An 8,984-nucleotide genomic window follows, 5' to 3' on the forward strand; every position below is an offset into this window, starting at 1 on the left:
GGCCAGTGACCAGACAGGAAGTATAGGCAGGACAAGGAGAGAGGAGAGTTGGGGAAACAGGAAGAAGGGGGAGAAACACTGCAGCCACCGCCAGGACAAGCAGCATGTAAAGACACAGGTAAGCCACCAGCCACGTGGCAAGGTATAGATTTATAGAAATGGGTTAATTTAAGATATAAAAACAGTTAGCAAGAAGCCTGCCACGGCCATACAGTTTATAAGTAATATAAGCTTCTGAGTGATTATTTTATACATGGATTGTGGGACTGCCGGGCTTGGTGGAACCTGGAGAGAAGCCCTCCAGCAACACTCACTTTGATAATTTCCTGGTGTCTGTTCTTCCTGGGAGACTTTGCTTCTTCTTGTTCTAGAGCTTTCCGGTGTGCTGTTAAGTCACTAGTGTGAGATTTCCCTAATTTCTTTATGTGGGCATTTAGTGCTATGAATTTTCCTCTTAGCACTGCTTTCATAGTGTCCTATAGCTTTGGGTATGTAATATATTCGTTTTCATTGATCTCTAGGAAGTCTTTAATTTCTTTATTTCTTCCTTGACCCATTGGTGATTCAGTTGAGCATTATTCAGTTTCCATGAGATTGTAGGCTTTCTGTACTTTTTGTTGTTGTTGAAATCTAACTTTAAACCATGGTGGTCTGATAGAATGTAGGAGGTTATTCCAATTTTTTTGCATCTGTTGAGATTTGCTTTGTGGCTAAGTATGTGGTCCATTTTAGAGAAGGTTCCATGGGGTGCTGAGAAGAAGGTATATTCTTTTTTGTTAGGATGGAATGTTCTGTAGTTATCGATTAAGTCCATTTGAGTCATGACATCAGTTAAGTCCTTTATTTCTCTGTTAAGTTTCGATTTGGGAGATCTGTCCAGTGGTGAAAGTGAGGTGTTGAAGTCTCCCACTATTAATGTGTGGGGTTTTATATGTGGTTTAAACTTTAGTAATGTTTCTTTTACATTATGTGGGTGCCCTTGTGTTTGGGGCATAAATGTTCAGAATTGAAACTTCATCTTGGTGGATCTTTCCTGTGATGAGTATGTAATGCCCTTCTGGATCTCTTTTGATTGATTTTAGTTTGAAGTCTATTTTGCCGGATATTAGGATAGCTACACCTGCTTGCTTCTTAAGACCATTTGATTGGAAAGCCTTTTGCCAGTCTTTTATTCTTAGGTAGTGTCTTTGAATTTGAGGTGTGTTTCTTGTATGCAGCAGAAAGATGGGTCTTGCTTTTGTATCCATTCTGTTAGCCTGTGTCTTTTTATAGGTAAATTAAGTCCATTAACATTAAGAGATGTTAATGACCAGTGATTGTTCATTCCTGTTATTTTTTGGTGGTAGTGTGTGTGTGTACTTCTCTTCTTTGGGGTTTACTGCCATGGCTTTATCTATTGCCTGTGTCTTTGAGGGTGTATCTGACTTCCTTAGGTTGGTAATTTCCTTCAAGTGCTTTCTGTAGGGCTGGGTTTGTGGATAAGTATTGTTTAAATCTGGCTTTGTCTTGGAATGTCTTGTTCACTCTGTCTATGATGATTGAAAGTTTTGCTGGGTATATTAGTCTAGGCTGGCATCCATGGTTTCTTAGTATGTGCATTATATCTGTCCAGGTCCTTCTGGCTTTCAAAATCTCCACTGAGAAATCGGGTGTTATCCTGATGGGTTTGCCTTTATAAGTCACTTGGTCTTTTTCCTTTGCTGCTCTTAATATTCTTTCTTTATTCTGTATGTTTAGTTGTTTAATTATTATGTGGGAAAAGGACTTTTTGGGGGGGGGTCTAGTTTGTTTGGTGTTCTTTAGGCTTCTTGTATCTTCATAGGCATTTCATTCTTTAAGTTGGGAAAGTTTTCTTCTATGATCTTGTTGAATATATTTTCTGTGCCTTTGAGTTGGTATTCTTCTCCTTCCTCTATCACTATTATTTGTATATTTGGTCTTTTCATGGTGTCCCAAATTTCTTAGACATTTTGGGTCATGACTTTGTTGGCTTTAGTGGTTTCTTTGACTGATGAATCTAATTTTTCTACTGTATCTTCAATGCCAGAGACCTGCATTCTGTTGGTTATACTTGCATCTGAAATTCCCCTTCATTTACTCAGATTTTATATTTCCAGCATTCCCTCTGTTTGTGTCTTCTTCATTTTTTCTATTTCCCTTTTCAGGTCTTGGACTGTTTCCCTCATCTGTTTCATTGCTTTTTTATGATTTTCTTTCAGGGATTTATTGTTTTCTTTTGCTTTATATGTCTTTTCCTCTAGTTTTTTTATAGAGTTCTTCCCATTTTTTTGTTTGTCTCTTCCTCAATTTCATTTTTGATTTCTTCTTTACAAGCCTCTAGCATCTTCATGATGTTATTCATAAGGTTGCTTTCTTCTGCTTCTTCCATTTTTTGATGTTCAGGTCTTGCTGTTGGAGGAGGGCTAGGTTCTGCTGATGCTGTATTGCACTTTATTTTGTTGCCTTGACATCTGCCCATCTCCTCATGGATTCATTCTTGGTCTTATCAGCACTCTTGGTCCAGACAGAGCTGAAGGATTCAGGAAGCTTCTCTCTGTTCCAGATGGAAGCTCCAGGCCAGATGGGAGCTGGGGGCTGGTCTCTGAGTCTCAGGAAGTGGCAGGGTTTTCAGGCAGATGGGTGTGGGGGCAGGGCGTGTAGATTGCAGGGTCTGCCGAGGGTCTTGGAAAAGGGGAACCTTCCCCTGGGGCTTGCCCGATAGCCAGAAACTGGGGTCAAGTTGGGCAGGTCTTCCCCGAAATGGCTGGTGCCCAGAGATGGGACCTAGGGCAGGCCTCTCTGGGTATAACCCCAGGCACTCACCTCTGGTCCAGATGGGAGTTGGGGTTTAATTTTTTGTAGCTTTATTTTATATCCTAAGTAATCGATAGAATCTCCACTTTGTATTTTTTCAGGAGCAATATGTAGTCTCCAGAGAGGTAAAACTTTCTTTACATCTTCAAACATGCTTTCTTTATTTTATTTTATTTATTTTACAATACCATTCAGTTCTACATAACAGTCACAGATTCCCTTGTTCTCCCCCTTCCTGCCCTCCTCCCTTTCCCCCCAACCCACCGCCCATTCCCACTTCCTCCAGGGCAAAGCCTCCCCCAAGGACTGAGATCAACCTGATAGACTCAGTCCAGGTAGGTCCAGTCCCCTTCTCCCAGATTGAGCCAAGCGTCCCTGCCTAAGTCCCAGGTCCAAACAGCTAACTCATGCAATGAGCCCAGGACCTGGTACCACTGCCTAGATGCCTCCCAAACAGATCAAGCCAATCAACTGTCTCATCTATTCAGAGGGCCTGATCCAGTTGGGGACCCCTCAGCCTTTGGTTCATAGTTCATGTGTTTCCATTCATTTGGTTATTTGTCCCTGTGCTTTATCCAACCTTGGTTTCAACAATTCTCACTCATATAAACCCTCCTCTTTCTCACAAAGAAGAGCAATGAAGGGTGAGGGTCGAGGGAAAGAGAGCGGGAGATCCCAGCTGGGTCAAGAAAAGAGAGGGAGAACAAGGAATAGGAGACCATGGTAAATGAAGACCACATGAGAAAAGGAAGAAACAAAGTGCAAAAGAGGCCCAGTTGTCATTCGACTGCACATCAGAAGCCATTGGCCCACTGCCTGTTCAGCTGCCTCCAAAAAAAAGGGCACTGTACCTTTTCCAGATTGCAAAGACCACTTCTAGGATGGTGCCATGTTGTCCTGGCCTCAGAAGGTGCCTTTTGATAAAGCCATAACCACACTTGTTTTGGCAAGAATCAGTAGTCCTTTGTTTCGTATCCTGTCTGTCCATTTTGTCCTGATGTCAGCAGTTGATTCGAGGATACTTTGCTGTCCAGTGGCTAACTTTTGCCACAATGAAAATTGACTCCATATGCAGTTTCTTCAATGCCCATATTTTCTCTGAAGTAGATTGGTACTGCCAGAAGCTGACATGGCTTATCGTCATAACAAAAAAGAAAAAATTTCTAAGTTGTTAAAACATTTTAAATGCCATATTCTGTAGATCTCTGAAGGGTTTGAAGGTGACCTGTCTATCTAAAATATATCTGCTCAATCTTGAAAACATACCTAATATGCCTACAAGATCTATTGTAATGTCTAACTACTAACTTTCATTTCTTTATATCCTAATAGTTGGTAATAATAACATTCAAAGATCAGACAATTGCATTACATTGTTAAATAAATGGTATAAGTACAATTAGAAATATACCCATAGCACTTTCTAACAATATCAATTTCAATATATATAATTTGTATATAATACAAAACAATCCAATCCAATGTAAAGTATTTAAAATTAGTAATTGTCTTTTTCTTTTAAAGAAGAACCTTAAATCTAATCTGCTTTGCTTAGCCCTTTTCCTAACCCTTGACAACAACTTGTAACCAACCCCCCTAAACAATGAAAATTATCCCAGACCCAAAACCCATTAAAAGACAAAAAAACCTGCCGGGCGGTGGTGGCGCACACCTTTAATCCCAGCACTCGGGAGGCAGAGCCAGGTGGATCTCTGTGAGTTCGAGGCCAGCCTGGGCTACCAAGTGAGTTCCAGGAAAGGCGCAAAGCTACACAGAGAAACCCTGTCTCAAACCCCGCCCCCCCAAAAAAAACAAAAAACAAAGTTTAAAGTGTATATACATTAATCTTGTAAATTTGATATAAAATTCATACTTTAAGAAAAGTTTAAAGAATCAGAATAGAATCAAAGAATTGAGATTAGTAATAGAATAGTCCCTTAATTAATTTGGTTTTTCTCCTGTCCCATAGCAGAAGATGGCTCTTTTATTCTGGCATGATACAGGGAGTTTGCTTTTTCCTTTTAACAACATGCTTGAGTTTAAAGAAGGAGAGAGCCATTCTCCAACTCCAAAGTCAGCTGTTGATGTAACCAACCGTCTTATTAAATAAGAAACACAGAAACAATGTAAAAGAGAAAGCCAAGAGGTCAGAGCTCAGAGCTAAAATCTCACCCTTCCTCCTGCTGTGTCCCAGCTTCCCGAAAGAGAGTTGTTTCAAAGTCATTCTGCCTTCTCAATTGGTTGTAAACCCAAACACATGACTGCCTCGTCACTGTCTGTATGTACAGCCCTCTAGGTCTTAACGGCATATGTCTCCAATGCTGACTGTATCCCTGAACACACAGAGATCTATGGGATTAAAGGAGTGCGCCACCACCGCCACACTCTGTCTATGGCTCTAATAGCTCTGACCCCCAGGCAACTTTATTTATTAACATACAATCAAAATCACATTTCAGTACAATTAGAATACTACCACAGTCAGCTTTAAATTTTAATTGAACTGGGACTACAAGAAGACCAATAGTGTTAATTTTTTTTTAGAGAAGAGCAGAAACAAACATTTAGGAAGACATATAGATGATATACCAATAGGCCATTTTACTCTGTTTCCTGGGATAGATGATTTGTCCTTTTTCTTCAGTTGTCTCATTTGTCCAGTGTTCTTCAGATTCCTTAGCCTTCATTCTCCTAAAAGACAAAAACAAAAACCTTTCCCCAAGACTAATTTTGGGGAGTTATTATTTGATTAAATGAAAAGGCATGTGTTACTGGTATAAGTTAGTTTAAATTGGATGTTCATGCTGATTGATGAACTACCACCTCCTCTAATTAAAGGGTCTCTCTTGTTCAAATCAACCCTTTATCAATTTTGATGGTACCCACAGCTTATCTTCTCCTGTAGAAACAAAAGCAAAAACTCATCCCCAATGTAACACATACAATTCTGATTTTTGAACTGAATTATAAGGGCTTTGAACCACTTTACTTAAATTTTCTGATTTGTAACCTGCCTTTCCTTCTTTGTTGGCATCTGTATAAAATGTACGCACTCCAGATATGGGTTTTTGCCGTACAATTCGAGGCAAGATCCAATCAGCTCTCTTTATAAGATCAATTCTATTGCTTTTGGGATATTTGCTGTTAATTTCTCCCAAAAAATTACTGCAAGCTCTTTGCCAAGGTTCACTTTCTGTCCATAATTTTTCAATGTTCTCCTTAGTTAAAGGTATGACAGTTTCTGCTGGGTCTATTCCTGCTAATTGACGAAGTCTCAATTTTTCCTTTCCAAATCAGGTCAGAGTTTTTTCCACATTAGTTTTTAATTTTTTATTTGGTTTATTTGGTAAAAATATCCATTATAATATCTTCCCTCTGCATTAATATTCCACTAGGCAAATGCCTAGAAGGTAAAATAACCAAAATGCAATTCAGCTTTGGATCAATACGATCCACATGCCCTTCATGTACTTTCTTTTCTACCAAGGCCAATTCTTTCTCAGCTCCAGGTGATAATTCTCTTGGACTATTTAAGTCCTTGTCACCTTCTAAAGTTTTGAACAAATTATTCAATTCATCATTTTTTACCCCAACCATAGTTCATAGATGAGATATGTCTCCAAATAATCTTTGAAAATCATTAAGAGTCTGTAGTCTCTCTCTCCTAATTTGCACCTTTTGGGGTCTAATTTTTTTGTAGCTCTATTTTATATCCTAAATAATTAATAGAATCTCCTCTTTGTATCTTTTCAGGAGCAATTTATAATCCCCAGCAAGGCAAAATTTTCTTTACTTCTTCAAACATTCTTTCTAAAGTATCTGCATTTGAGTCAGTTAGTAAAATATCATCCACATAATGATAAATTATAGATTTAGGAAAATTTTTATGTATTATTTCCAAAGGCTGTTGCACAAAATATTGGCACAGAGTTGGGCTATTCAACATTGCCTGTGGGAGGACCCTCCATTGAAATCTTTTAACCGGTTGAGAATTATTATAAGTAGGCACTGTGAAAGCAAATCTTTCTCTATCTTTTTCTTATAAGGGTATTGAAAAGAAACAGTCTTTTTTTGTGGTCTGATTGTTCTTTATTTTATATCTAGAATCCACCTATGAGTAAGTACATACCATTATTGTCTTTCTGGGTTTGGGTTACCTCACTCAGGATGATTTTTTTCTAGTTCCATCCACTTGCCTGCAAATTTCATGCTTTCATTGTTTTTCTCTGCTGAGTAGTACTCCATTGTGTATATTACCACATTTTTTTCATCCATTCTTCTGTTGATGGGCATCTAGGTTGTTTCCAGGTTCTGGCTATTACAAATAGTGCTGCTATGAACATAGCTGAGCATGTGTCTTTATGGTATGAATCAGCATTCCTTGGGTATATGCCCAGGAGTGGGATGGCTGGGTCTTGAGGTAGTTCAATTCCTAATTTTCTGAGAAACCGCCATACTGATTTCCACAGTGGTTGTACAAGTTTACATTCCCACCAACAGTGGAGGAGTGTTCCCTTTGCTCCACATCCTCTCCAACATTGGTTGTCATTGGTGTTTTTGATCGTAGCCATTCTAACAGGTGTAAGGTGGTATCTCAGAGTCGTTTTGATTTGCATTTCTCTGATGATTAAGGATGCTGAGCATTTCTTTAAATGTCTTTCAGCCATTTGTAGTTCTTGTTTTGTGAATTCTCTGTTTAGCTCTTTAGCCCATTTTTTAATTGGACTGTTCAGTACTTTGATGTCTAGTTTCTTGAGTTCTTTATATATTGTGGAGATCAATCCTCTGTCAGATGTGGAGTTGGTGAAGATCTTTTCCCATTCTGTTGGTTGTCTTTTTGTCTTATTGACTGTGTCTTTTGCCCTGCAAAAGCTTCTCAGTTTCGAGAGGTCCCATTTATTAATTGTTGTGCTCAGGGTCTGTGCTGTTGGTGTTTTATTTAGGAAATGGTCTCCGGTGCCAATGAGTTCAAGAGTGCTTCCTATTTTCTTTTCTATTGAGTTTAGTGTAACTGGATTTATGTTTAGGTCTTTGGTCCACTTGGACTTGAGTTTTGTGCATGGTGACAGATATGGATCTATTTGTAATCTTTTACATATTGACATCCAGTATGCCAGTACCATTTGTTGAAGATACTTTCTTTTTTCCATTGTATAGTTTTGGCTCCTTTGTCAAAAACCAGGTGTTCATATGTGCATGGATTAATATCAGGGTCTTCAATTTGATTCCATTGGTCCATATGTCAGTTTTTATACCAGCACCAAGCTGTTTTTATTACTATAGCTCTATAGTAGAGTTTGAGGTCAGGGATGGTGATGCCTCCAAGGGTTGCTTTATCGTATAGGATTCTTTTAGCTATTCTGGGTCTTTTGTTTTTCCATATGAAGTTGAGTATTATTCTTTCCAAGTCTGTGAAGAATTGTGTTGGGATTTTGATGGGGGTTGCATTGAATCTGTAGATTGCTTTTGGTAAGATTGCCATTTTTACTATGGTAATCCTACCTATCCATGAGCATGGGAGATCCTTCCATTTTCTGATATCTTCTTCAATTTCTTTCTTTAGAGATTTAAAGTTCTTATCAAAAAGGTCCTTCACTTGTTTAGTTAGTGTTATCCCAAGGTATTTTATATTATTTGTGGCTATTGTAAAGGGTGATGTTTCTCTGATATCTTTCTCAATCCTTTTATCATTTGTGTATAGGAGGGCTACTGATTTTTTTGAGTTGATCTTGTATCCTGCCACTTTACTGAAGGAGTTTATCAGCTGTAGGAGTTCCCTGGTAGAGTTTTTGGGGTCACTTATGTATACTATCATATCATCTGCAAATAACGAAAGTTTGATTTCTTCCTTGCCAATTTGTATCCCTTTGATCTCCTTTTGTTGTCTTATTGCTCTAGCTAGAACTTCTAGTACTATATTGAATAAATATGGGGAGAGTGGACAGCCTTGTCTTGTTCCTGAATTTAGTGGTATCACTTTGAGTTTCTCTCCATTTAATTTGATGTTTGCTGTTGGCTTGCTATAAATTGCTTTTATTATGTTCAGAAATGTTCCTTGTATTCCTGATCTTTCTAAGACCTTTATAATGAAGGGGTGTTGGATTTTGTCAAAGGCTTTTTCAGCATCTATGGAGATGATCATGTGGGTTTTTTCTTTCAGTTTGTTTATA

This window comes from Peromyscus leucopus, chromosome 16_21, assembly GCF_004664715.2.
Source record: "Peromyscus leucopus breed LL Stock chromosome 16_21, UCI_PerLeu_2.1, whole genome shotgun sequence".
Lineage (NCBI taxonomy): Eukaryota > Metazoa > Chordata > Mammalia > Rodentia > Cricetidae > Peromyscus > Peromyscus leucopus.